We start from the raw sequence: 14,103 nt of genomic DNA, 5'->3' as shown, positions 1-14,103 counted from the left end.
TTTAAATGAACATCATCATTCTGATTCTGATGACTCTTCTGGTTCAGAGGATTCTGTCTCAGAGATTGATGCTGATAAATGTTCATATTTATTTAAAATGGAATTTATTCGTTCTTTACTTAAAGAAGTACTAATTGCTTTAGAAATTGAGGATTCTGGTCCTCTTGATACTAATTCTAAACGTTTAGATAAGGTCTTTAAATCTCCTGTGGTTATTCCAGAAGTTTTTCCTGTTCCTAATGCTATTTCTGAAGTAATTTCCAGAGAATGGGATAAATTGGGTAATTCTTTTACTCCTTCTAAACGTTTTAAGCAATTATATCCTGTGCCGTCTGACAGATTAGAATTTTGGGACAAAATCCCTAGAGTTGATGGGGCTATTTCTACCCTTGCTAAACGGACTACTATTCCTACGTCAGATGGTACTTCGTTTAAGGATCCTTTAGATAGGAAAATTGAATCCTTTCTAAGAAAAGCTTATCTGTGTTCAGGTAATCTTCTTAGACCTGCTATATCATTGGCTGATGTTGCTGCAGCTTCAACTTTTTGGTTGGAAACTTTAGCGCAACAAGTAACATTTCATGATTCTCATAATATTATTATTCTTCTTCAACATGCTAATAATTTTATCTGTGATGCCATTTTTGATATTATCAGAGTTGATGTCAGGTTTATGTCTCTAGCTATTTTAGCTAGAAGAGCTTTATAGCTTAAAACTTGGAATGCTGATATGGCTTCTAAATCAACTCTACTTTCCATTTCTTTCCAGGGTAACAAATTATTTGGTTCTCAGTTGGATTCTATTATCTCAACTGTTACTGGTGGGAAAGGAACTTTTTTACCACAGGATAAAAAATCTAAGGGTAAGAACAGGGCTAATAATCGTTTTCGTTCCTTTCGTTTCAACAAAGAACAAAAGCCTGATCCTTCATCCTCAGGAGCAGTTTCAGTTTGGAAACCATCTCCAGTCTGGAATAAATCCAAGCCTTCTAGAAAGGCAAAGCCAGCTTCTAAGTCCACATGAAGGTGCGGCCCTCATTCCAGCTCAGCTGGTAGGGGGCAGGTTACGTTTTTTCAAAGAAATTTGGATCAATTCTGTTCACAATCTTTGGATTCAGAACATTGTTTCAGAAGGGTACAGAATTGGTTTCAAGATGAGACCTCCTGCAAAGAGATTTTTTCTTTCCCATGTCCCAGTAAATCCAGTGAAAGCTCCAGCATTTCTGAATTGTGTTTCAGATCTAGAGTTGGCTGGAGTAATTATGCCAGTTCCAGTTCTGGAACAGGGGATGGGGTTTTATTCAAATCTCTTCATTGTACCAAAGAAGGAGAATTCCTTCAGACCAGTTCTGGATCTAAAAATATTGAACCGTTATGTAAGGATACCAACGTTCAAAATGGTAACTGTAAGGACTATCTTGCCTTTTGTTCAGCAAGGGCATTATATGTCCACAATAGATTTACAGGATGCATATCTGCATATTCCGATTCATCCAGATCATTATCAGTTCCTGAGATTCTCTTTTCTGGACAAGCATTACCAGTTTGTGGCTCTGCCGTTTGGCCTAGCTACAGCTCCAAGAATTTTTACAAAGGTTCTCGGTGCCCTTCTGTCTGTAATCAGAGAACAGGGTATTGTGGTATTTCCTTATTTGGACGATATCTTGGTACTTGCTCAGTCTTTACATTTAGCAGAATCTCATACGAATCGACTTGTGTTGTTTCTTCAAGATCATGGTTGGAGGATCAATTTACCAAAAAGTTCATTGACTCCTCAGACAAGGGTAACCTTTCTGGGTTTCCAGATAGATTCAGTGTCCATGACTCTGTCTTTGACAGACAAGAGACGTCTAAAATTGATCTCAGCTTGTCGAAACCTTCAGTCACAATCATTCCCTTCGGTAGCCTTATGCATGGAAATTCTAGGTCTTATGACTGCTGCATCGGACGCGATCCCCTTTGCTCGTTTTCACATGCGACCTCTTCAGCTATGTATGCTGAATCAATGGTGCAAGGATTACACAAAGATATCTCAATTAATATCTTTAAAACCGTTTGTACGACACTCTCTAACGTGGTGGACAGATCACCATCGTTTAATTCAGGGGGCTTCTTTTGTGCTTCCGACCTGGACTGTAATTTCAACAGATGCAAGTCTCACAGGTTGGGGAGCTGTGTGGGGATCTCTGACGGCACAAGGAGTTTGGGAATCTCAGGAGGTGAGATTACCGATCAATATTTTGGAACTCCGTGCAATTTTCAGAGCTCTTCAGTTTTGGCCTCTTCTGAAGAGAGAATCGTTCATTTGTTTTCAGACAGACAATGTCACAACTGTGGCATACATCAATCATCAAGGAGGGACTCACAGTCCTCTGGCTATGAAAGAAGTATCTCGAATTCTGGTTTGGGCGGAATCCAGCTCCTGTCTAATCTCTAGGGTTCATATCCCAGGTATAGACAATTGGGAAGCGGATTATCTCAGTCGCCAAACGTTGCATCCGGGCGAATGGTCTCTTCACCCAGAGGTATTTCTTCAGATTGTTCAAATGTGGGAGCTTCCAGAAATAGATCTGATGGCGTCTCATCTAAACAAGAAACTTCCCAGGTATCTGTCCAGATCCCGGGATCCTCAGGCGGAAGCAGTGGATGCATTATCACTTCCTTGGAAGTATCATCCTGCCTATATCTTTCCGCCTCTAGTTCTTCTTCCAAGAGTAATCTCCAAGATTCTGAAGGAATGCTTGTTTGTTCTGCTGATAGCTCCGGCATGGCCTCACAGGTTTTGGTATGCGGATCTTGTCCGGATGGCCTCTTGCCATCCGTGGACTCTTCCGCTAAGACCAGACCTTCTGTCGCAAGGTCCTTTTTTCCATCAGGATCTCAAATCCTTAAATTTAAAGGTATGGAGATTGAACGCTTGATTCTTGGTCAAAGAGGTTTCTCTGACTCTGTGATTAATACTATGTTACAGGCTCGTAAATCTGTATCCAGAGAGATATATTATAGAGTCTGGAAGACTTATATTTCTTGGTGTCTTTCTCATCATTTTTCTTGGCATTCTTTTAGAATTCCGAGTATTTTACAGTTTCTTCAGGATGGTTTAGATAAAGGTTTATCCGCAAGTTCTTTGAAAGGACAAATCTCTGCTCTTTCTGTTCTTTTTCACAGAAAGATTGCTAATCTTCCTGATATTCATTGTTTTGTACAAGCTTTGGTTCGTATAAAACCTGTCATTAAGTCAATTTCTCCTCCTTGGAGTTTGAATTTGGTTCTGGGGGCTCTTCAAGCTCCTCCGTTTGAACCTATGCATTCATTGGACATTAAATTACTTTCTTGGAAAGTTTTGTTCCTTTTGGCGATCTCTTCTGCCAGAAGAGTCTCTGAATTATCTGCTCTTTCTTGTGAGTCTCCTTTTCTGATTTTTCATCAGGATAAGGCGGTGTTGCGAACTTCTTTTGAATTTTTACCTAAAGTTGTGAATTCCAACAACATTAGTAGAGAAATTGTGGTTCCTTCATTATGTCCTAATCCTAAGAATTCTAAGGAGAAATCGTTGCATTCTTTGGATGTTGTTAGAGCTTTGAAATATTATGTTGAAGCTACTAAGTCTTTCCAAAAGACTTCTAGTCTATTTGTTATCTTTTCCGGTTCTAGAAAAGGCCAGAAAGCTTCTGCCATTTCTTTGGCATCTTGGTTGAAATCTTTAATTCATCATGCCTATGTTGAGTCAGGTAAAACTCCGCCTCAAAGGATTACAGCTCATTCTACTAGGTCAGTTTCTACTTCCTGGGCGTTTAGGAATGAAGCTTCGATTGATCAGATTTGCAAAGCAGCAACTTGGTCCTCTTTGCATACTTTTTTACTAAATTCTACCATTTTGATGTATTTTCTTCCTCTGAAGCAGTTTTTGGTAGAAAAGAACTTCAGGCAGCGGTTTCAGTTTGAATCTTCTGTTTATGTTTTTCATTAAACTTATTTTGGGTGTGGATTATTTTCAGCAGGAATTGGCTGTCTTTATTTTATCCCTCCCTCTCTAGTGACTCTTGTGTGGAAAAATCCACATCTTGGGTAATCATTATCCCATACGTCACTAGCTCATGGACTCTTGCTAATTACATGAAAGAAAACATAATTTATGTAAGAACTTACCTGATAAATTCATTTCTTTCATATTAGCAAGAGTCCATGGGGCCTAGTTATCAAGCCGTCAACCTCAAATACGCTGCGTATTCCGCAGCGTATTTGTGGCGAGGCTGATACGCCTTAGTTATCAAAGGCTCGAGACCGGCAAAAGTAGAATTTTGTGACGTAAGCTTCGATCCGCCGGACTCAGTCCGACACAGATCGATTCTTACGTCACTCCAGATGTTCCGCACACAAGTGCGGCACATTCTCACTACTTTTGCTAGCTATCAAAAAACTAGCAGGTACGCTCGGCACTTTTACGGCCCAGCGTACCTGGTTTTCAAAGCGCCAGCCTGGAGGCAGCGGATCCCATAGGAATCAATGGGAGTCTGACCATAGCGAAAGTACAAGTTCGCTGCTGACAGACATCCCATTGATTTCTATGGGAGCTGTCTACACCTAACACCCTAACATGTACCCCGAGTCTAAACACCACTAATCTGACCCCCCCTACACCGCCGCAACTAAATAAAGTTATTACCCCCTAAACCGCCGCTCCCGGAGCCCACCGCAAGCTACTCTATACATATTAACCCCTAAACTGCCGCTCCCGGAGCCCACCGCAACTATAATAAATGTATTAACCCCTAAACCGCCGCTCCCTGAACCCGCCGCAACCTATATTAAATGTATTAACCCCTATCCTGCCCCCCCTACACCGTCGCCACCTATAATACATTTATTAACCCCTAATCTGCCCCCCCTACACCGTCGCCACCTATAATAAATTTATTAACCCCTATCCTGCCCCCCACTACGCCGCCGCCACTGTAATAAAATGATTAACCCCTAAACCTAACCCTAACGCCCCCTAACTTAAATATTAATTAAATAAATCTAAATAAATTAACTCTTATTAACTAAATGAATCCTATTTAAAACTAAATACTTACCTTTAAAATAAACCCTAAGATAGCTACGATGTAATTAATAATTATATTATAGCTATCTTAGGATTTATATTTATTTTACAGGTAACTTTGTATTTATTTTAGCTAGTTAGAATAGTTATTAAATAGTTATTAACTATTTAATAACTACCTAGCTAAAAGAAATACAAAATTACCTGTAAAATAAATCCTAACTTAAGTTACAATTAAACCTAATACTACACTATCATTAAATTAACTAAATAAACTACCTACAAAGAACTACAATGAAATACAATTACATAAACTAACTAAAGTACAAAAAATAAAAAAAGCTAAGTTACAAAAAATAAAAAATTAAGTTACAAACATGTTAAAAATATTACAACAATTTTAAGCTACTTACACCTAATCTAAGCCCCCTAATAAAATAACAAACCCCCCCAAAATAAAAAAAATCCCTACCCTATTCTAAATTACATAAATTTCAAAGCTCTTTTACCTTACCAGCCCTTAAAAGGGCCATTTGTGGGGGCATGCCCCAAAAAGTTCAGCTCTTTTGCCTGTAAAATAAAAATACAACCCCCCCCCCAACATTAAAACCCACCACCCACATACCCCTAATCTAACCCAAACCCCCCTTACAAAAACCTAACACTAATCCCCTGAAGATCATCCTACCTTGAGTCGTCTTCACTCAGCCGAGCCACCGATGGAACTGAAGAGGACATCCGGAGCGGAAGAAGTTAATCCTCCAAGCGGCGCTGAAGAAATCTTCCATCCGATGAAGTCATCATCCAGGCGGCGCTGAAGAAGTCTTCGATCCGGCCGATGTCATCTTCAAAGAGGCGCTGAAGAGGTCTTCTATCCGGGCGAAGTCATCTTCCAAGCCGGGTCTTGAATCTTCCTTCCGCCGACGCGGAACCACCTTCTTCACCGACGGACTACGACGAATGACGGCTCCTTTAAGGGACGTCATCCAAGATGGCGTCCCCTCAATTCCGATTGGCTGATAGGATTCTATCAGCCAATCGGAATTAAGGTAGGAAAATCTGATTGGCTGATGGAATCAGCCAATCAGATTGAGCTCGCATTCTATTGGCTGTTCCGATCAGCCAATAGAATGCGAGCTCAATCTGATTGGCTGATTGGATCAGCCAATCGGATTGAACTTGAATCTGATTGGCTGATTCCATCAGCCAATCAGATTTTTCCTACCTTAATTCCGATTGGCTGATAGAATCCTATCAGCCAATCGGAATTGAGGGGACGCCATCTTGGATGACGTCCCTTAAAGGAGCCGTCATTCGTCGTAGTCCGTCGGTGAAGAAGGTGGTTCCGCGTCGGCGGAAGGAAGATTCAAGACCCAGCTTGGAAGATGACTTCGCCCGGATAGAAGACCCCTTCAGCGCCTCTTTGAAGATGACATCGGCCGGATCGAAGACTTCTTCAGCGCCGCCTGGATGATGACTTCATCGGATGGAAGATTTCTTCAGCGCCGCTTGGAGGATTAACTTCTTCCGCTCCGGATGTCCTCTTCAGTTCCATCGGTGGCTCGGCTGAGTGAAGACGACTCAAGGTAGGATGATCTTCAGGGGATTAGTGTTAGGTTTTTGTAAGGGGGGTTTGGGTTAGATTAGGGGTATGTGGGTGGTGGGTTTTAATGTTGGGGGGGGTTGTATTTTTATTTTACAGGCAAAAGAGCTGAACTTTTTGGGGCATGCCCCCACAAATGGCCCTTTTAAGGGCTGGTAAGGTAAAAGAGCTTTGAAATTTATGTAATTTAGAATAGGGTATGGATTTTTTTTATTTTGGGGGGGTTTGTTATTTTATTAGGGGGCTTAGATTAGGTGTAAGTAGCTTAAAATTGTTGTAATATTTTTAACATGTTTGTAACTTAATTTTTTATTTTTTGTAACTTAGCTTTTTTTATTTTTTGTACTTTAGTTAGTTTATGTAATTGTATTTCATTGTAGTTCTTTGTAGGTAGTTTATTTAGTTAATTTAATGATAGTGTAGTATTAGGTTTAATTGTAACTTAAGTTAGGATTTATTTTACAGGTAATTTTGTATTTCTTTTAGCTAGGTAGTTATTAAATAGTTAATAACTATTTAATAACTATTCTAACTAGCTAAAATAAATACAAAGTTACCTGTAAAATAAATATAAATCCTAAGATAGCTATAATATAATTATTAATTACATTGTAGCTATCTTAGGGTTTATTTTACAGGTAAGTATTTATTTTTAAATAGGAATAATTTATTAAAGTATAGTGTAGTGTTAGGTGTAATTGTAACTTAGGTTAGGATTTATTTCACAGGTACATTTCTCTTTATTTTAGCTAGGTAAGCTATTAAATAGTTAATAACTATTTAATAGTTATTGTACATGGTTAAAATAAATTGAAAGGTACCTGTAAAATAAAAATAAATCCTAAGATAGCTAGAATATAATTATTATTTATATTGTAGCTATATTAGGGTTTATTTTAAAGGTAAGTATTTAGTTTTAAATAGGATTCATTTAGTTAATAAGAGTTAATTTATTTAGATTTATTTAATTAATATTTAAGTTAGGGGGGCGTTATGGTTAGGGTTAGACTTAGGTTTAGGGGTTAATCATTTTATTACAGTGGCGGCGGCGTAGTGGGGGGCAGGATAGGGGTTAATACATTTATTATAGGTTGCGGCGGGTTCATGGAGCGGCGGTTTAGGGGTTAAACTATTTATTTAGTTGCGGAGAGGTGCGGGATCAGCAGGATAGGGGTTAATAATTTTATAATAGAGGGCGACGGTATAGGGGGGGGCAGGATAGGGGTTACTAGGTATAATGTAGGTGGCAGCGGTGTCCGGGAGCGGCGGTTTAGGGGTTAATACATTTATAAGAGTTGCGGCAGGGTCTAGGATCGGCGGTTTAGGGGTTAATACATTTATAAGAGTTGCGGCGGTGTCTAGGAGCGGCGGTTTAGGGGTTAATACATTTATAAGAGTTGCGGCGGGGTCTAGGAGCGGCGGTTTAGGGGTTAATACATTTATAAGAGTTGCGGCAGGGTCTAGGAGCGGCGGTTTAGGGGTTAATACATTTATAAGAGTTGCGGCGGTGTCTAGGAGCGGCGGTTTAGGGGTTAATACATTTATAAGAGTTGCGGCGGGGTCTAGGAGCGGCGGTTTAGGGGTTAATACATTTATAAGAGTTGCGGCAGGGTCTAGGAGCGGCGGTTTAGGGGTTAGTAACTTTATTTAGTTGCGGGGGGCTCCGGGGGCGCCGGTATAGGGGGTAGAACAGTGCAGTTTAGTGTGAGTGCTTAGTGACAGGCTAGCAATAAAGCTGGGAAAAAGCCGAAGGGCAGCGAGATCGGATGAGTGATAACTGTCACAGTCCGCTGCTCATCGCCCCGCGGCTTTTTGACAGCTTTATTTGATAACTTAGGCGTATTTTTTCAGGTCCGCGGCGGCGAAGGTAGGCGAGCTTAGGCGGACGTATTGGGCCGGCGAAGCCAGAAAAGTAGACGGCTTGATAACTAGCCCCCATGAGGCCCGCCCTTTTTTGTGGTGGTTATGATTTTTTTGTATAAAGCACAATTATTCCAATTCCTTATTTTATATGCTTTCGCACTTTTTTCTTATCACCCCACTTCTTGGCTATTCGTTAAACTGAATTGTGGGTGTGGTGAGGGGTGTATTTATAGGCATTTTGAGGTTTGGGAAACTTTGCCCCTCCTGGTAGGAATGTATATCCCATACGTCACTAGCTCATGGACTCTTGCTAATATGAAAGAAATGAATTTATCAGGTAAGTTCTTACATAAATTATGTTTTATTGTCTTTCTTCTCATTTTTCTTTGTCAGTAGGTTTTTTTGCTTTCTTAACGCTTGTCTTGCTGTATCCTCTTTTGATTAGTCGTTCTTCCAGTTCCTGTGCTCTGATTTTGAAGGTGCTCAGATCCGTACAATTATGTCTAGTTCTTAAGAATTCTCCCATTTGGAGTCCTCTTATTGTACCTGGTGCATGAGCACTGGATTTATATAATAGGCTGTTAGTTGCCGTTTTCTTCCGATAGAGGTCAGTTGTTATGCTTCCATCTTCTTCTTTGATTATTTTTAAATCTAGGAACGCAAGTTCTTTCGGGCTAGCTTCAGCTGTTAATTTGATGTTTAAATCATTTTTGTGTGTTTAAGAATTCTTGTAGTGTCTCATGAGATCCTTCCCATATGAATAGGATGTCATCAATGAATCTTAGCCAGAGGGGTATGTTGTCTGTATATTTTTTCAGTTGTTTTCAGTAAATACATGCTCCGCCTCCCACCACCCCATAAACAAATTGGCGTAGGTAGGGGTACATGCCGTTCCCATTGCCGTTCCTCTAGTTTGTAAATAAAATTCATTATCAAAAGTATGGAAGTTATATTGCAAGACAAATTTTAGTAAATTGAACCCATACAGAGTGGATAGAATAATTATTAGGAAAAGGGATCAGGAATCTGCCACCGGATATGTAATATCTGACCATACATGACAAAAGGAAATGATAAGGTTATTAATGAAACCAAAATCTAAGAATGAATCAAAAATAAGTTACTCAAATTAAAGCATAAAGATAGAGTGATAGAATAAAAATTGTCACTTGTATTAACATACAAATTAGAGTAACAAATCAGACTGACATTAAGCACAAAGAAATTATGAAACATATAAGAACAAAAAAGTAAAGGGAAAGGAGTTGACAATAGGGACCAACCATAAGTCAGAAACATTATACATTTATTGTACATTCATCACAATTATATACACAAGGACACTTGTTATATCACTCCATTGTCACATTATTTTATTTATCACGTGAAATTCACATACGAACACTGTAATAATTGAATAAGTTGAATATTAAGACACAAGAACTACACTAAATCACTTAATAGAATTAATCACTACACCATAAGAAGTAATAAAAAGTGATTCACAACCTGCAAATAAGACATAGAACCACAGAATACTTTTAGACACTTTAAAAATATAAGAAAGCAAGTCATATCACAATCACATGACAGCACGATAATAATGAAAAACAGGGAAAATTAATATTAAGATTCAAGGATTACACAAATTCAAACAATAACATTCAACCATTACATGATACAGTATATACTATGGATAATAAGAAGAGCAAATACATATGGCATGCTCTTACAAGATGAGTGTCATAAATAACAACCACAGATAATAAGTACTACCATAATGAATTAAGCCAAATCCAATATAATACAGATATAATACACTCAAATCAATAGTTACAATGTCAGAATTAATTAAATACAAATTATGAATATTATCTATATGCAAGAAGAACTATACAAAATGCATAAATTAATTAGATGGTTAAAAACTATAAAATAGTAAAATAAGGAATATACAAAATGAAGTAATTAGTTGGTTAAAAACTATAAAAAAGGAACCCTTGGTAAAGGGAGATTTTCTCCAATTTAACCAAGGAGTATTCAAAAATTGTAGTACCCAAAGATAATACATCAAAATAAGCCGAGAAATACATATATTTTAGAAAATATTAATGAATATAAATATCAATAAAGTCACTTGAAACAAAGATTGAAATTCATTTATTTTACTTGAAACAAGGATTGAAATGAATTTATATTACATAATTTGTTTTATTGAAATACAATCCATTTTACAGAGGCAAATATAAAATAGAAACTTATATACAACATATCGCAATAAAGACAAAAATAAATTCCTATTAAATATACCAGAACATAACAACAAAATAACAAAATTATAAAGTAAATTTATTCAATATCAACAATAATGGTATACACAAGAGGATTTAAGATTCAATATAAAGCAAACACATGGAAGAGATGTATATAACTTATTGTTTTAACATAATGAAAACGTTGTAATTAGACTTCATATACAATCTTTATACATAAATTTCCTGCACAAATCATTATCACAAAATGTATATATAATAACGTTTCTCTTTTGGAAAATCCTTATTGTAACATTCTCCAAGCCTTATTAATCCACAGATCCATTCTAACCCAAGTACCAGTCGTTGCTATACATATTTGGTCAGTATGCCAACTAACGACAGATTTGAACCCTTCTGCATGAAAAACAAGGTACGTCCACCTTTATTAGACACTGGTCAATACAACTAATCCACCTTAGGATAACATAGGTCTGTTTGTACAATTAAACCCAATAGGCCTTTTGAGAAAAAACAGACAGCGATGTAAACCAATCAAAAAACAGTAGAGGCGGTACATCCGGATCACTTAAGGAATAAATAATTTTAACCACGGTGGCCCGTCGTCTTTGATAAAGCATAAACCAGCCGAAACGCGTCAGGGGGGTTGTGTGGGACGATGGGGTCCCATTATATGTCATTTTAATCTATCTATCATAGCTGTAACGTAAAACAATATAATTTGAAATACGTAAAGTTAACCAATCAGGTGGGACCGGGGATGGTGTCCACAGTGGCAACATTGTATTTACCGCCAACTAGCGAAATCGTATGCTAATATAGCTAGTTAAATCCACTAAGATGCAAGAGTGCACAAATATTATATGAATGCCCATAAAACCAGTGACAACACACGCTAAAGCAAATATAGCATATGATTCAGATGTTAAATCACTGAGAAAACACCACGCAACATTCACATATGTATCGCTACAACAATTAACTTCAACAGTGTGCATGAGTGTCATAAACAATACATGTATGTAAATAAAGCCAGTAATACAACTTGCTAAGATAGATCAAGCAACGTATTGTTGCTATACGTGCATTGGCACTCTGACAGGCCGGCCCCCTATTTCTTATGTGTGGAGCGGTAGGCCAGTCACAGCATGCAGTGGGGTCATTTCAAGTTGTGGACCACTAGGAGGGCTGTTAAGGCCCGATACTGGGCTGTGGCCCGGCTGTTGAGAAACCAGGCTCTAGAAAAGTGTTGTCTACAATGTATATCCGTCCTCTCTGATACCTATTATCTACTCTATGTTGCTAACTTGATTCATGCTTCAGGACACTGCTTGTAAGGTTTCCACCTTTTATGTTGCTGCTTATCAAAAACTTGCATAAATAATTACACAACATAACTCTGAAACTTAAAAGGCTAAGCCTGATTTTAAATTATCATTTATTTTAATATAGATTCCAAAATACACATTTTATCATAAATTGACCTTAATGTCTATATCTACTCTTTATTATCTACATTGATCTGAATCTTAAGATTACCAGACAACCCTAACTGCTTGTTTTGGTACCAGGTTCTAGAAATAGTTTAAGTTTCTCCCATCCCTGTTCTGGATCTTTATCTTTAGGGTAGTAAGCAGCAAAGTGACTATCTACTGTCACCTTAAGCAAGAAATATGCAATGGTTCCACTGAATGTTTCCTACAATGTCACTGAGTGATAAAGATTGGGTTCAATTTAAATAAAGTCATTTATTAGAGGTTCCAAATATAGCTATGGCAGTCATCCCTTGAGAACAGACAAAATCAAAGAATGACCTCATATCTGGGATGCTGAATTTAAACGAAGAGGAACGACCTGGGACACATTCCAGAATTTAGCTATGGCACTCTTCCCAGAGGATGTAAACTTGAGAATGACAGCAGCATCAGTGAATTTTAATCAAGTTGACCTAGTTTGGAGAGGTTCCAGATTCCAATATATTTCTTTCCATAAGTTCAGATAAACTATAATGATGAAAAATATGCACATTCATTTTATTAAGATCAAAACATTTAGATAGATTCCATTTATTCTGCAAATAAATTATCCAAATTGTAAGTTCCCACGGGAATAGGGCCCTCAATTCCCCCTGTATTTGTCTGTAAAATTTTGTCTTTTATCGTATTGTTTCTCCATTGTACTGTTATCCTTGTACCCATGGGCAGTGCTGCGGAATCTGTTGACGCTTTATAAATAAAGAATAATAATAATGATTAGCTTGTGTAGAAGAAACTTTTAGGATAAAGATTTCTCTGTAGATATGAAAAGCTTTTTAAATAGTCTACCTCTGACAACCTACTTGCTTGTATTTATTATTTAAAAAAAAAAAAATACTACATAATAAAATGCTCTTTATTGCACATAAATTATTTTAAAATGTATTTCAGCTCCCCTTGGGAATAAAGCTACATTTTATGCTGGAATAAACAAATCACTGTCTATCAATGAAGCTCTGAAAGTTGCCAATCTCAGCCAATGAGAAATCTGACACAACAGGTTCATTTTTGCACAGCCAGGTACTTTCTGTTTGTTTCACTATCAGTTAAATAGCTTTGACTTATAAACACATATTTTATTACTGCTCTTTCATATGCATGGTATAAAATATTTTAGATTAATGCTCCTTCAATAAATAAAATTAAAACAGTATGTAATTCAGTGATTGAATAGATGTATAAAATGTTGTTGAATTATCCCATTTATAGGGTTTAGTTACAGTTCACATAGGTACACCTGTGTTATTGGACTGTAATCTGGTGTTGGTGGACTAGGAGAAAATGTCATTTCTCCAGCACTGTAGAATATAGATAACAAGACTCTTCAAAGCCTTCTTTTGACACTAGATATGCAGATCCATTTGCAAAATACTTTTTCTCAAATGTTTGGGTAAATAATCCTAAATGCAAATTTGCATTGTACAAACAGAAAATCCTTATCAAGATTACATTTTGCACAGAAAGTTGCTATATAGAGCAAAATCTCAGATTATCACCAGCAATAAAAATCTTAATAGAACATTGCATTTAAATTATTCAGTGTTACCATTTATTGATGATATTTTTTTTAATAGCAGAATCTTCAAATGGGGTTTTACTTAAGGGTGAATCTGAACAGGAACCATTTTGTTGTATATCTGTATGTCTTCAGCAATTCACAGGCATGTCAATATGTTCTGCCACTTCTATGCTATCCTCGCAAATTAATTGCTGGACAATCTTTAAAGGGGCATGAAGGAAGAAGCCTACACATGCATAAATACTTAACGTACATCAAAGCAT

The sequence above is a fragment of the Bombina bombina genome, chromosome 6, assembly GCF_027579735.1.
Source record: "Bombina bombina isolate aBomBom1 chromosome 6, aBomBom1.pri, whole genome shotgun sequence".
In the NCBI taxonomy this organism is placed as follows: Eukaryota; Metazoa; Chordata; class Amphibia; order Anura; family Bombinatoridae; genus Bombina; species Bombina bombina.
Note: the sequence above shows the minus strand (reverse complement) of the source record.